The 13375-nt window shown below is 33.6% G+C and overlaps 1 non-coding gene across 1 annotated transcript; it reads right to left on the minus strand.

The window, feature by feature from the left end:
* Positions 1-423: 423 nt before the first annotated feature.
* On the minus strand, positions 424-497 carry TRNAN-GUU. The gene has a single exon. It is a non-coding gene; the product is annotated as a tRNA-Asn (tRNA).
* Between the last annotated feature and the right edge of the window lie 12878 nt (positions 498-13375).

Consider the following 13375-nt stretch of genomic DNA (forward strand, 5'->3'; position numbering starts at 1 on the left):
AGAGTAGTGCATGTCTTGAGTATTTTAAGAAATACTCATTAAGTAACTCCACTACTTCTCTACTCACGCAAGCACATGAAATCATGGTTATCATAAAATATCATTTCATGGCCTTGGTCTCATATTCGTGTCCGGTTAGAATTTGATGTGCATACTTCTCTACTCATATGACTTACATACACACACATTTGCTCCCATGCGAGCTCGCATACCTACCCATTGACCTGGGCTTCAACTAGCATACACTCACACTATTGGTATACCATGGAGGGAAGGGAGTGCACATAGCATTGTGGGGTATACAATATCATAAGTACCATACTTTCATATCATGTAACATCCTAACAAGTCATAACATAATAAGCAAATATATAACCAATCTTTACCTTTAAATTCATTTAGAGTAGGTAGACTTAATACCATCGCTAGAAGGAGGGTTTGAACCTCCGACCTTGTGGTTAACAGCCACACGCTCTAACCAACTGAGCTATTCCAGCTAATTCTTTGTAATACACTCTCCTTGGGGGCCCAACGTCCTTGCTGGCACAACGCTTGGTGACTTGCTTTGATAGCTTTCGCAATAGCCCAAACCCACCGCTAACAAATATTGTCCAATTTTGTCCATTACGTATCATCATCAGCCTCACAATTCTAAAATGAGTCTACTAGGGAGAGGTTTCCACACTCTTCTAAGGAATGCTTCGTTCCCATTTCCGAACACTAAAAAATATTGTCCATTTTTTACCGTAACAAATCGTCGTCAGAATCACAGTTTTAAAACACGCTACTAAGTAGAATTTCAAAAGAGTGAAACTAAAAATGAAAACCTTCAATAAAATTTTTGGTTTTTCATTTGAAAGATATTTCTATAAGGAAATTTGAATTGATGTATCAATTGAAGAATTGAAAATATAAGGGCTCATTTTGTCACCCTAGCTTTCCTTTTGAGCGCATTCAATTCTCAATTTCCATTGACAAAGTCGGGAGTGGTGATTTGGAACCATCCTTCATTCTATTGACAAAGTGGGAAGCGGTGATTTGGAACCATCCTTCAAGTTCACCTCTTGAGACTCATTACAAATCTAAAGACGAAGATTTAGGTTAGTAGAGAATATATATATACATACTCACGATGAAATTCACGTTTTTATTTTATGTTTTGAAATTTAAAAAACAAAAAATTAAACTATTTAATTTTTACATAATATTTATTAGGTTTTTAATGGTTTTATTTTTGTATTTAATGTTTTTATTTTAGCATACTTCTTAAAATTTATATGTATATATTTATCTTAGTTTGGGTGTATCTAACCTAAAATTTCGGATTTGCTATGGACTTAGGCGTGCATATCGTCAATCCAGGAACCCAATTCTATTCGGACTTTAAGGAGAATTTTTTTCGAACCACATTGTTTTGGTGTGACTTTGAGAGCAAATTAGGGCATGCCTCATTTGAGGTTTTCAGGTCTGAAAAGGGAACATGACTTTCTGATCGATAGGATAATGAAATATGCATATGGTTGGCAGGTAATAATGGCTTTTCATTGTTTAATAATCCTTTAAACAAATTTGAGTTCTTGCACGGATGGGAAGGTTGTTCTCCACCTTATTAAATAATGATCTAAGTTAGTGGATGAAAATGTCGCATCTTCATTACTTTTGTGGAATAAACCTTTCTGAGACCAACAAAGAAAATAAAGTTGTTTCCGTTATTTACTCTGTGAACAAAACGCGAAAGGTAAAATAATTATGGAAAATGAAATCCCGCGTAAATGAGAGTAAAATTATTGTGGTGGCTGGGATTTGGGCTCAAATCTCTATTGCTACATCATGAAATTCTTGCCACTAAACTATAGCTACTTATTGGCTAAGTTTTCACGACCTTAACATAAAATTCTCACAATTCTCATAATTAATCCCACTATTCAGGTTAAAAAATGCAATCACATACAATCATGATGGGATCTATCTTTTCTTAAGACATCCTGACCTTATTCTCTACTTCAAGTTCGAGTAAGGTTTGATGTGTAGTACTTTTCTATACACGAAACACACATGCGCACATGGACCCATTAAATGAGCTCGTATACATACCTCATGGGTCGGATGGCAAGCTAGCGAACAGTAACGTTGCCAGAAACCACAAAGGGAAAGGAGCATGCATAATATCATAGTGTACATAATAAGAAAGTGTACACATGTGTACTAATCATAAGGAGAAAGTCTCTCGATGCATGTGACATGCGAACTGAATGAGGTCCTATAGTTTCGAATCATGATACATATTTATGATGCAAATCATACATCCATTTTATTTTTCATGACATAGCATTCCTATTAGACATACATACGTATGCTGGACAAATCTTTTATGGTTGGTTAATATACATGGTTTATCAATGTCTCATAGGCACAACGTGAACATGTTAACATAATAAGCGTGGTGTAATATGTGAAGGTTCAAGCATTATATATCATTCATATCGCAACGTAGATTCATAACATATATATCATTCATATTATAACATAAAATGTACCACCCCTAAGTTTCTTAAGCTAATTAGTGATGTCAACTCATGCCTGCTTAAATCATAAATGCGGAAATTCATAATAGACATGTACTAACTTAAAATTCAACCATTTTAAAGGAAAATCAAGCTTTACACAAACACCTAACAAAATTGACTAAAATCAAATATGTCCTATCAGGTACTAATTTAAAATTCAAAACATTCAAAACATTCAATTTCCCTATTATTGTCTATTTTGACTTCCATGGACTACACAACGTTCACCTTCTGATGTTCATAGGATCTTTACCTTTACCGGAGAGATTGAGTTAGTACCTGTCTTGAGTATTTTATAAAATACTGGGTAAGTGACCCAACTGTTGAAGTTTGATATGTAAACACATGCAATATATGAGTGAGACCTATCTTTTATAAACATAACATGGCGTTGGGCTCTTATAGTTTCGGGAAGGATTAGATGCAAGGTACTTCTTCATACACGACCTACGTCCGTGCACACGGGCCCACAGGGTGGGCTCGTATCGTACCCCTGGGCTTGACTTGGTCCGGCACAACACATTATAGGTCACCACTGTTGAAATATCATCACTAGCCCAATAGAGTCAAGCCCAATAATTTTAAGAGCTCATTGTATATTTATTTTAGTAGAGATTTTAGAAAAGATATCTATAGAATTTAGGAGGAAGAGATCTATATGTTTTAGAAGAGATCTAGATATTTTAGGAAGAAGATTTAGATTGGTTAAGTCTAGATTTAGATTGGTTAGGTCTAGATTGCATAGGCTCTAATTTAAAGACCCCTCCACCCTACCGAGGTCTTCATATAAGAAATCCAAAAACTAGTAGTATTCTACAGAGTCTTGTATTCTCTTATCGATTGGTCTTAATAAAGAGTGTGAGTGTTTCCCACAAAGAGGTGTGTTCAACAATTGGTATCAGAGCCATGCCCTAAACTTAGTCGTGTCAATAGATAGGCAAATCCTCGAATGTAGAACAAAGGACTCCAAAAAGAAAAAGGAGTCAAGCCTCCTCGAAGGCAGTAAAAAATGACTAAGACTCCAAAGAAGTCGAGCCTCGATTAAGGAGAGGCATACTTTGTTCGGGGGAAGGGGGGGGGAAGGAGGTGTTGGATGAAAGTGTCCCACATTAGTTAATTTATTGAATGGTCATGGATTTATAGTCAAAGAATACACTCTCCATTGGTATGAGGCCTTTTGGGGAAGCCGAAAGCAAAATCATGAGAGCTTATGCTCAAAGTGGACAATATCATATCATTGTGGAGAGCGTGTTCGTCTAACTTGGTATGAGAGCCCTCTTTAGTCTGAGCTTTGTATCTCACGATTTATCCATCCGAGGTATGTGTTCAATCTCGGTTCATGAACAATTTTTTGGTGTAACAAAAGACAACCAACAGTATCATTGCCAATTAGAGAAGCAAAGTACAGAGCAGCAACTGGAGCAGCTCAGGAAAATGCATGGTTAAAACTTTTGATGGATGATTGGCACCAGAAAATTAAGTATCAATACCACTCCATTGCAACAATCAATCTACAATTTGCCTAGCAGATTCACCTAGCAGACATGTTTACAAAAGGCTGAATACTAACAAACATGAGAGTTTTCGTTGTCAGCTCAACATGGTGTGGTTAAAACTTTTGATGGAAGATTGACATCAGAAAATTAAGTCTCCAATACCCCTCCATTGAAACCATCAATCTACAATTTTCCTAGCAGATTCGCCTAGCATACTTGTTTACAAAAGGGCTGAATATTGACAAACATGAGAGTTTTCGCTGTCAGCTCAACATGAAGCAATGAGAGGGATCTACCTATTTTAGGAGAGACCTACATATATTTTAGAAGAGAGACCTACCTATTTTAGGAGAGAGCTACACATATTTAAGGAGAGAGACCTACATATACTTAAGGAGAGAGACCTACATATATTTTAGGAGGGAGACCTACATATATTTTAGGAGAGACCTACATATTTGTCTCTACCTATTTTTATGAGAGAGACCTACATATATTTCAGGAGAGAGACCTATATATTTTAGCCTACATATTTTAGGAGAGACCTACATATACATATTTTAGGAGAGATAGTAGATATTTTAGGAGAGAGATAGTAGATATTTTGAGATAGGAGAGACCTACATATTTTTTTGAGAGAGACCTAGATATTTTAGGAGAGATCTATTCTTTTAGAAAGAGACCTATATATTTTAAGAGAGAGACCATTAGGAGAGGGACCTAGATTTTTTAGGAGAGATATGAGAGAAACCTACATATTTTAGGAGAGAGACCTATATATTTTAGAAGATAGACATAGATATTTTCGGAGAGATAGGAGAGAGATCTAAAATCTATTCTATGAGAAAGACACCTACGTATTCTAGGAGAGAGACCTATATTACCTATTTTAATTGAGTGAGAGACCTACATAGAGACCTACCTATTTTAGGAGAGAGACCTATTTATTTTAGGAAGAAGACCTACTTATTTTAGGAGAGAGGCCTATATTTTAGGAGTGAGATCTCGATATTTTAGGCGAGATAGAGAGAGACCTACCTTTTTTTAGGAGGGAGACCTACCTATTTTAGAAGAGAGAGCTACCTAGGGAGAGACCTATATTTAGGAGAGAGAAACATACCTATTTTTGGAGAGAGACCTACATATTTTAGGTTTTAGGGGAGAGACCTATATTTAGGAGAAAGACCTAGATATTGTAGGAGAGAGACCTAGATATTTTAGGAGAGATAAAAGAGATCTACATATTTATTTTAGAAGAGAGACCTACCTATTTTAGGAGGAAGACCTACGTATTTTATAGGGGAGAGACCTCTCTATTTTAGGAGAGAGCTACCCAGTTTAGGAGATAGACCTAGGTATGTTAGGAGAGAGACATAGATATTTTAGGAGAGATAGAAAGAGAAAGAACTAGATATTTTAGGAGAGAGACCTAGATATTTTCGAAGAGATAGGAGAGAGATCTACGTATTTAATTTAGGAGAGAAATCTACCCATTTTAGGAGAGAGATCTACTTGATATTTTAGGAGAGATAGGGAGAGTTCTACATATTTATTTTAGGAGAGAGACCTCTCTATTTTAAGAGAGAGACTCGGAGAGATAGGAAGAGTTCTACATATTTATATTTGGAAAGAGATCTACCCAGAGAGACCTACCTATTTTAGGAGAGAGACCTACCTATTTTAGGAGAGAGACTTAGTTATTTTAGAAGATAGGAAGAGTTCTACATATTGAGTTCTACATATTTATTTTTGGAAAGAGATCTACGTAGTAGAGAGACCTACCTATTTTATGAGAGACCTACCTATTTTATGAGAGAGCTACCTATTTTATGAGAGAGACCTCCCTATTTTAGGAGAAAGACCTACCTATTTAGAAGAGAGACCTACCTATTTAAGAGTGAGACCTATATTTTATGAGAGACACCTATATTTTATGAGAGAGACGAGGAGAGAGACCTAGATATTTTAGGAGAGATATTGATATTTTAGGAGAGATATTGATATTTTAGGAGAGATTGTTGATATTTTAGGAGAGATAAGAGAGAGACCTACATATATTACAGGAGAGGGACCTTCATATATTTTAGGAGAGAGACCTACATATATTTTAGGAGAGAGACCTACATATATTTTAGGAGAGAGACTTACATATATTTTAGGAGAGAGACTATATTTTAGGAGAGAGACATGGATATTTTAGGAGAGAGACATGGATAGAGACATGGATATTTTAGGAGAGAGACATGGATATTTTAGAAGAGAGACCTACCTATTTTAGGAGAGAAACCGAGAATATTTTAGGAGAAATGGTAGATATTTTAGGAGAGATACGAGAGAGACCTCCATATTTTAGGAGAGATAGTTACATATTTTAGGTGAGACCTATTTAGGGGTCTCGAGAGACCTAGATACATAGATATTTTAGGAGAGAGATCTAAATATTTTAGATATTTTAGGAGAGACACTAGGGAGAGAGATCTAGATTATTTAGAAGAGAGACCTAGATATTTTAGGAGATAGACGTAGATATTTTAGGTGAGAGACTTAGAGGAGAGAGACCTATATATTTTAGAAGAGAGACCTAGATACCTAGATATTTTAGAAGAGAGACCTAGATACCTACATATTTTAGGAGAGAGACCTAGATACCTACATATTTTAGGAGAGACCTAGATATTTTAGATAATTGAGGAGAGACATATTAGATATTTTAAAAGAAAGACATATTTTAGGGGGAGAGAGACTAGATAACTTAATATTTTAGAGGAGAGAGACTAGATACCTGTATATTTTAGGGGAGAGAGACTTAGATATGTAGATATTTTAGGGGGGAGAGAGCTACATATTTTGAGAGAGAGGGAGAGAGACCTATATATTTTAGAGGAGAAACCGATATTTTAAGAGAGAGACCAAATATTTTAGGAGAGAGACTAGATATTTTAGGAGAGATATCTAGATTTAGATTTGTGCGCAACTGTAGTATAAATACCCTTCTACTCTAGCTAAGGTCTTCATCTAAAAAATCCAAAAACTAGTAGTATTCTACCGAATGTCTTGTATTCTCTTTTCGATTGGTCTTAATAAAGAGTGCATAATGTTTCCAAGAGAGTTGTGTTCAACAACAACATTTCACAAAAAAAAAAAATGCTAGCATGATATCATGGCGAACATAAATATCGAACGTACACACCCGTACTAATATAACATAATGAAAAAGTATCCCAATGCATATGATATACAAACATGCATAAGGTTCCATAATTTACATTTTATAACATAACATTTAATATCTTTCTTTTCTTTTTCCTTTCATAACAGAGTTCATTTATGTAACATGTATGCATGACATCTCACAATCCTCGCAAACTTTATATGTAAGATATAACATTTCATTCATGACGTTTCAATTCATTCATAAAAGTAGTTTATTGGGTTTACATGCATACGTGACGTACGTCTCTTTTCAATACAAAGATACATAAACATCTCATAACATAAGCATAACACATATTTATGGTACATGTATAAGCCACATGACATGAACCATCATAGATCAAACAATAACTTAACTCAAACAATAAGGTCACTTGGTCGATCTTGGCCAAAGTCATTAACAATTTGATAGACACCTTGAAATAACAATCCAACGTCTAACTCTTACCTATAACAATTAATATAACATGCTTAGGACCTACTAATAACTTAACTTAGCTAAACATTATGATCAATTCCAATATAACTGACGAGATGCATGTCCTTTAACTAATGAGATGTATAGGCTATGACCTTCCAATGTTGTATCCAAACACACTTGAACCCTTTCTTGAAGGCATCACTATAAACAATATAACCTCCAAAATCTTTAGAACTGTAAATACTGGCATCGACACTAATGGAAAAGTAGGGTTGTCATGTATTGTTATTTCTAATGTTGTCACTACTTTCTTTGTTTAAATTTATTTCCTTACAACCACGTTTGAATTCAATGAAAATTACTTTTTAAATTCATTGTGGGAGAACTTAAATGCAAACTTCCTTTTTATTAAAAGACTTATATGAATGTTTTAGTCGGTTGCTTATTTATAACTTACTCAATGACTCGCTACACATAGTAAGACTATAGTTAAATGACAGTTATTCTAAATGGTCATATATAATAAACATCTAATGTATAGTAATGAATGTAAATAATTATATACGGTAGATTGTTATACATAATAAAAATACATTTAGTAAATAGAACCATATCTACCATTTTAAAGATGTATTTTGTGAATTTTTTGTATTCATATTCGAAGTCATCAATATAAATATATAAGACATATTCTTTTTTGATTTTCTCTCTCTTAGTATTTGTTTTATATTATTTGTTTTAATATAAATGTGAGATATTGTGCAGTTCTAACAAAAATATGCCAAAAAAGAACCTGTTGGTAAGGTTGAGTGTAATAGCTCAAAAATAAATAAATAAATAAACAAATAAAAAAAAGTTAAAATAATTATAACAATAAATTAATTAATGAATTAAAATTAAAATTAAAATTAAAAAAAAGGTTCTCCACCTCCCTCCACTAACCTCTCATCCCTTCCCACAATTATCACTCCTCACCCATCCTTAACCCAACTGCAAAAAATGAATAAAAGAGAAAAAACAATGGTCATATTTGAAAAGAAGTAAAATGGCTTTCAACCTAAGCAATAAGCAAGATTGGAGATTTAGAGATTTTTTTCAGTTATTACAGTAAAATCCTATCTCAGATTTTATTTTCTTTTATAGTTATGGTTATAAGAAATTTCCTTTTTCTTTCTAGTTATGGTTATAAGAAATTAATTTAGGATCAAATCTTCTTTCATATCTTTAACCGTTGATTAGATTTTTGTTAGCATTTGAAGTTATCCGAAATAAGGTTATAAGATTAGATTGGCAGATCTATAAACTAAAAGTAGCCAAACAATAGACTTAAAATTGGCCAGTAATATCTATTATCTATTTACACAATTGAAAAACCTATTTACAAAATGAAAATAATGAGGGAGAGAGAGGGAGATTGATGAAAGATTTGTGAACAGTATTTAACACTAGGAAATATCAGAGGGCAGTGAGCTCCTTTAAATTTTGTATAACAAAAAATATCAGAATTTTAAGATGGCCAATGTAAATTAGGGAAATAATTGTATAGAGTTAAAACTTGAAACTGATGTCATGAGTTCATATAGGTTGACTGGGATTTCAAAGGACTATCGATATGGTTATATTTGTTGTTGGCATGTGCCCCATGGTTTTGCACGTGTCATATATATTGATATGTGTGAATTATCTGTGGATCGATATACTTCTTATTTGTTATGTATATAATATAATATGTGAATTGTTTGATAATAATTACGGTACGATGAGTCCAATGATATGTTTGAGATAGGATACGAGAAGGATGCATAAAACGAAATGTAACGATAGGAGTAAAATACGTTCATGAAACGTTAAGGTTAGGTTACATACCAGAGTGATATGGATAAGAGAGATTGATGGAAGAATACAGTTAGGCTACGGGTATAAAGGGATAGGTTTATGATAGATTGATAGAACGATAGCGTTAGGTTAAGTCCTTGTGATGAGATAACTAAGGTACGTTCATGTAATGATATGTCTGTGATAGGTATAAGAACGTTAAGGCTATGATAAGTTAGAGAACGATATGACTATGAAGTGTTTACGTTATGACTCGTTTATGATATGATACATTGTGATGCAATATGTCATGGTATGATGAAATGTTATGTTAAAAGCATGAATTGTATGACATTGAATATGGTAAACTGCTTGGAATCATAATCCCAATAGGAATATGTATGAAACGTAAATTGAAAATGGGAATGACATGAAGCATGGAACGTGACAGGGGGGTTAGGTTCATTAATGATAAATGCAGAAGTAGCGGGACCTCATGCATTATGTGTGTGTTCATGCATCTGGGGGGATACCCCTATCCCATCACGAGGGTACGGACGCGTACATCCAATGGCAGGACAATGATCGTTATGCTTTGCATAGCGCTGTTTTGACGGTTACTAGTTTTAACGGGTCCCGGCATAAGGGGCTCTCAGAGTATGTCCACCAGATAAGAAAAGTGGCCCATCGGTGTGCGAACTAGCTGGTGAGCCCATACTCGCACGTATTGTCTGTGTGTAGAGTATATGGTACACATCCACGATTACCCGTTAGGACAGCACCATAGGGAAAACGAAATGAAACGAAACGAAAGATAGGTCCCATCATTTCATTGCATGTGATTGTTGCATTTAACCCCAACAGTGGGGTCACTTTCTGAGTATTTGTTTAAATACTTAAGCCATGTGCTACTATATTTTTCAGATTAAGGCAAGGAATTCCTGTACGACTGATGACGGCATCGCAACTCGAGATCATGGCACATGCATAGGATAGTCACATGCATATGATAGTGATATTTATTTTCTTAGACTTAGGCTAGAATAGGATGTTTTAAACTTAAACGCTTATTTATTTTATTTCAGATTTTTTGTTGTGTCGTTTTAAAGATGTTTTCAAAACACGTAAGTCACTCGTTGTATTTTAAGTTAAAGGTTATGTTTTATGGAATTTAAATGAAGTCTTTCGCATTCAATGTTTATGGTACGTATAAAGTAGCGACCTTAAATTATGTAGAAAATTTTGGGTCGTTGAGTTTCCATCCAACCCTTCCAAGCCAAATTGGAGTTAGTGCTCCAAAACCGCCAAATTGTTTTTAGAATTTATTTTACTAAATTTAACACCATATCAAGTCTCATTTTCAAGAGAAGAGGAAGATATAAATCTCTACTTGAAAACAAGCCACAACACCATTGAAGAAAAGAAGATCATGCAAATTCTCAAATCTTTTGTTGTTTGTGTTTTCTTTATGGCGTTCACCTACAAACTCAAACGATGTAATTGTGGTCAGTCTATTTACTTTTTTAACATAGTTTATTTTTATTTAATTAAGAACCCGAATCAAAAATCACATGATACAGAGCACAAATAAATTGAATAAAAAATTAAATAGAATTTCAACCATTTTTTGGTTTTTCTGTCTCAAGATATTTCTTAGAGAAAGTTTGAACAATAGATCTACTAAGAATTGAAAATATAAGACTCTTTTTGTAATACTAGTATTTCTTGTTTGCCTTAGGGATGAAAATATATATTAATGTCTCAATTGGTTTACACAGCATCCAATTCTGAACTTCCATTGACAAAGTGGGAAGTGGTGATTGGGAATAGCCCTGCAAATCCACCTCTTGAGTCTCATTGCAAATCCACCTCTTGAGTCTCATTGCAAATCCAAAACGAAAATTTAGGTTAGTAGCAGAAAACATAATATTTACAATATTTTAGGTTGAGTCTTAGTGGTATTGGTCTTTATATTTTAAGTTTTGAAATTTAGAAAATAAAAAATTAAACTATCTAATTTTGACGTAATGTTTTTAATGTTTTTATTTTCATATATTCCTTAAAATCTATATGTATATATTTATTTTAGTGTGTGGGTATCAAACCTAAAATTCTGGATTGGCTATGAATTTAGGGTTGCATATCATCAAACCACGAACCTAATTCAATCGGGACTTTAGGGAGAATTCTTCTCGAACAGCATTGTTTTGGTGCAACTTTTAGAGCAAATTAGGGCATGCTTCTTTCCAGGTTTTTTTGGCCAGAAAAGGGAACATGTCTTTCTGGTGGATGTAGTGATGAAAGATGAATATGGTTTGCGGATACTAAATGGTTTTCATTGTTTAATAGTCCTCAAAACAAATTTGAGTTAAAATAGTTATGGAAAATAAAAACATGTACACTGAAGCTCAAATGAGAGTATTTGGGTAAAACATGGAATTCTCATCACTAATCTACAGCCACACATTGGTCAAGTCTTCACGACCACAACATAGAATTTTCAACATTAAACTACATAGATCATCTATTAAATTTTTTATTAAATTACTCCTAAATACTTAGGATGGTTGATTTTGATGACCAATATCAAAGCCATCAAGTGTTAGATTCAAATTTTAAATCTAGGCGACCAATTTCAAGTTCTCTACGGTAAGAGAAATAATGCATTTATATAACAATATCAAAATCAATCATAAACTTTCTTTTACTTCCATAATTTTATAAAACATTTGCTTGGAAAGTGTCTAAAATATAAGTGAAATGTATCTCAAATTAAGCACCGAGGAATAACATTTCATGTTTCTAAATTAAATGAGTGAAGTATTTTTCTTCAATCTGGCATGAACAATTGGATTCCCGAGAATTCTCACAACTCATCATGATTTTCATTTCTTCCACCGGGTGTTTAGGTCAAAAAATGCAATCACATACAATCATGGTGCCTATCTTTTCATAAGACATCATGACCTTATTCTCTACTTCAAGTTCGAGTAAAGTTTGATGTGTTGCATAATATCATCATGTACATAATAAGGAAGTGTACACATGTGTACTAATCATAACAAGGAAGTATCTCAATACATGTGACATGCAAAATGCATGAGGTCTCACAGTTTCGAATCATGATATATAGTTATGATGCAAATCATCCATCCATTCTTTTTACGACATGTTCCTATGAGACATGCATACGTATACTGAACATATCTTTTATGGTTAATCTACATGACTTGTCAATGACTCATAGGCACAGCGTGAACATGTTAACCTAATATGCATGGTGTAATATATGGAGGTTCATGCATTATCATCCATATCACAACGTAGATTCACAGCATAGTATCATTCATATCATAATATAAAGTGTCACATAGAACAACACATATTAACAAGGGCTACAAGACACTTGTCATTCATACAACATAAAAGTAATCCAACGTGGCCCATAAGCATCAATAGTTTTACTTTTATGTTCAAGATGTGTGACTAAACTGAAACTATCAAACTAAAACTTACATTATGTAATAACTTCAACTATTTTTCCTGTTCTCTATTTTTATTACATCTATTCGTATAAATAATTTTGAAATAATCAAACTTTGCATTGGTTGAAAATTGATAATACTACTTGCACATGAATTTCATTATAATCCAAATCGAATAAATGAATGAAATAATGATATATTAAAAATGAAAAAAATTTGTCATAGGAGGTCATTTGATCTATTGGTATGACTCTGAGGTCTTGAGTTCAATTCTTGGAATACTTGAACGTGGTCTTAAGATAAACTCATAACTTTACTACAGACATACTCATCGACTCATGTAGTTTTATGAACGTGTCCAACTTCATTAGTTTTGTC

Source organism: Cucurbita maxima, unplaced genomic scaffold (assembly GCF_002738345.1).
Source record: "Cucurbita maxima cultivar Rimu unplaced genomic scaffold, Cmax_1.0 Cma_Scf00087, whole genome shotgun sequence".
In the NCBI taxonomy this organism is placed as follows: Eukaryota; Viridiplantae; Streptophyta; class Magnoliopsida; order Cucurbitales; family Cucurbitaceae; genus Cucurbita; species Cucurbita maxima.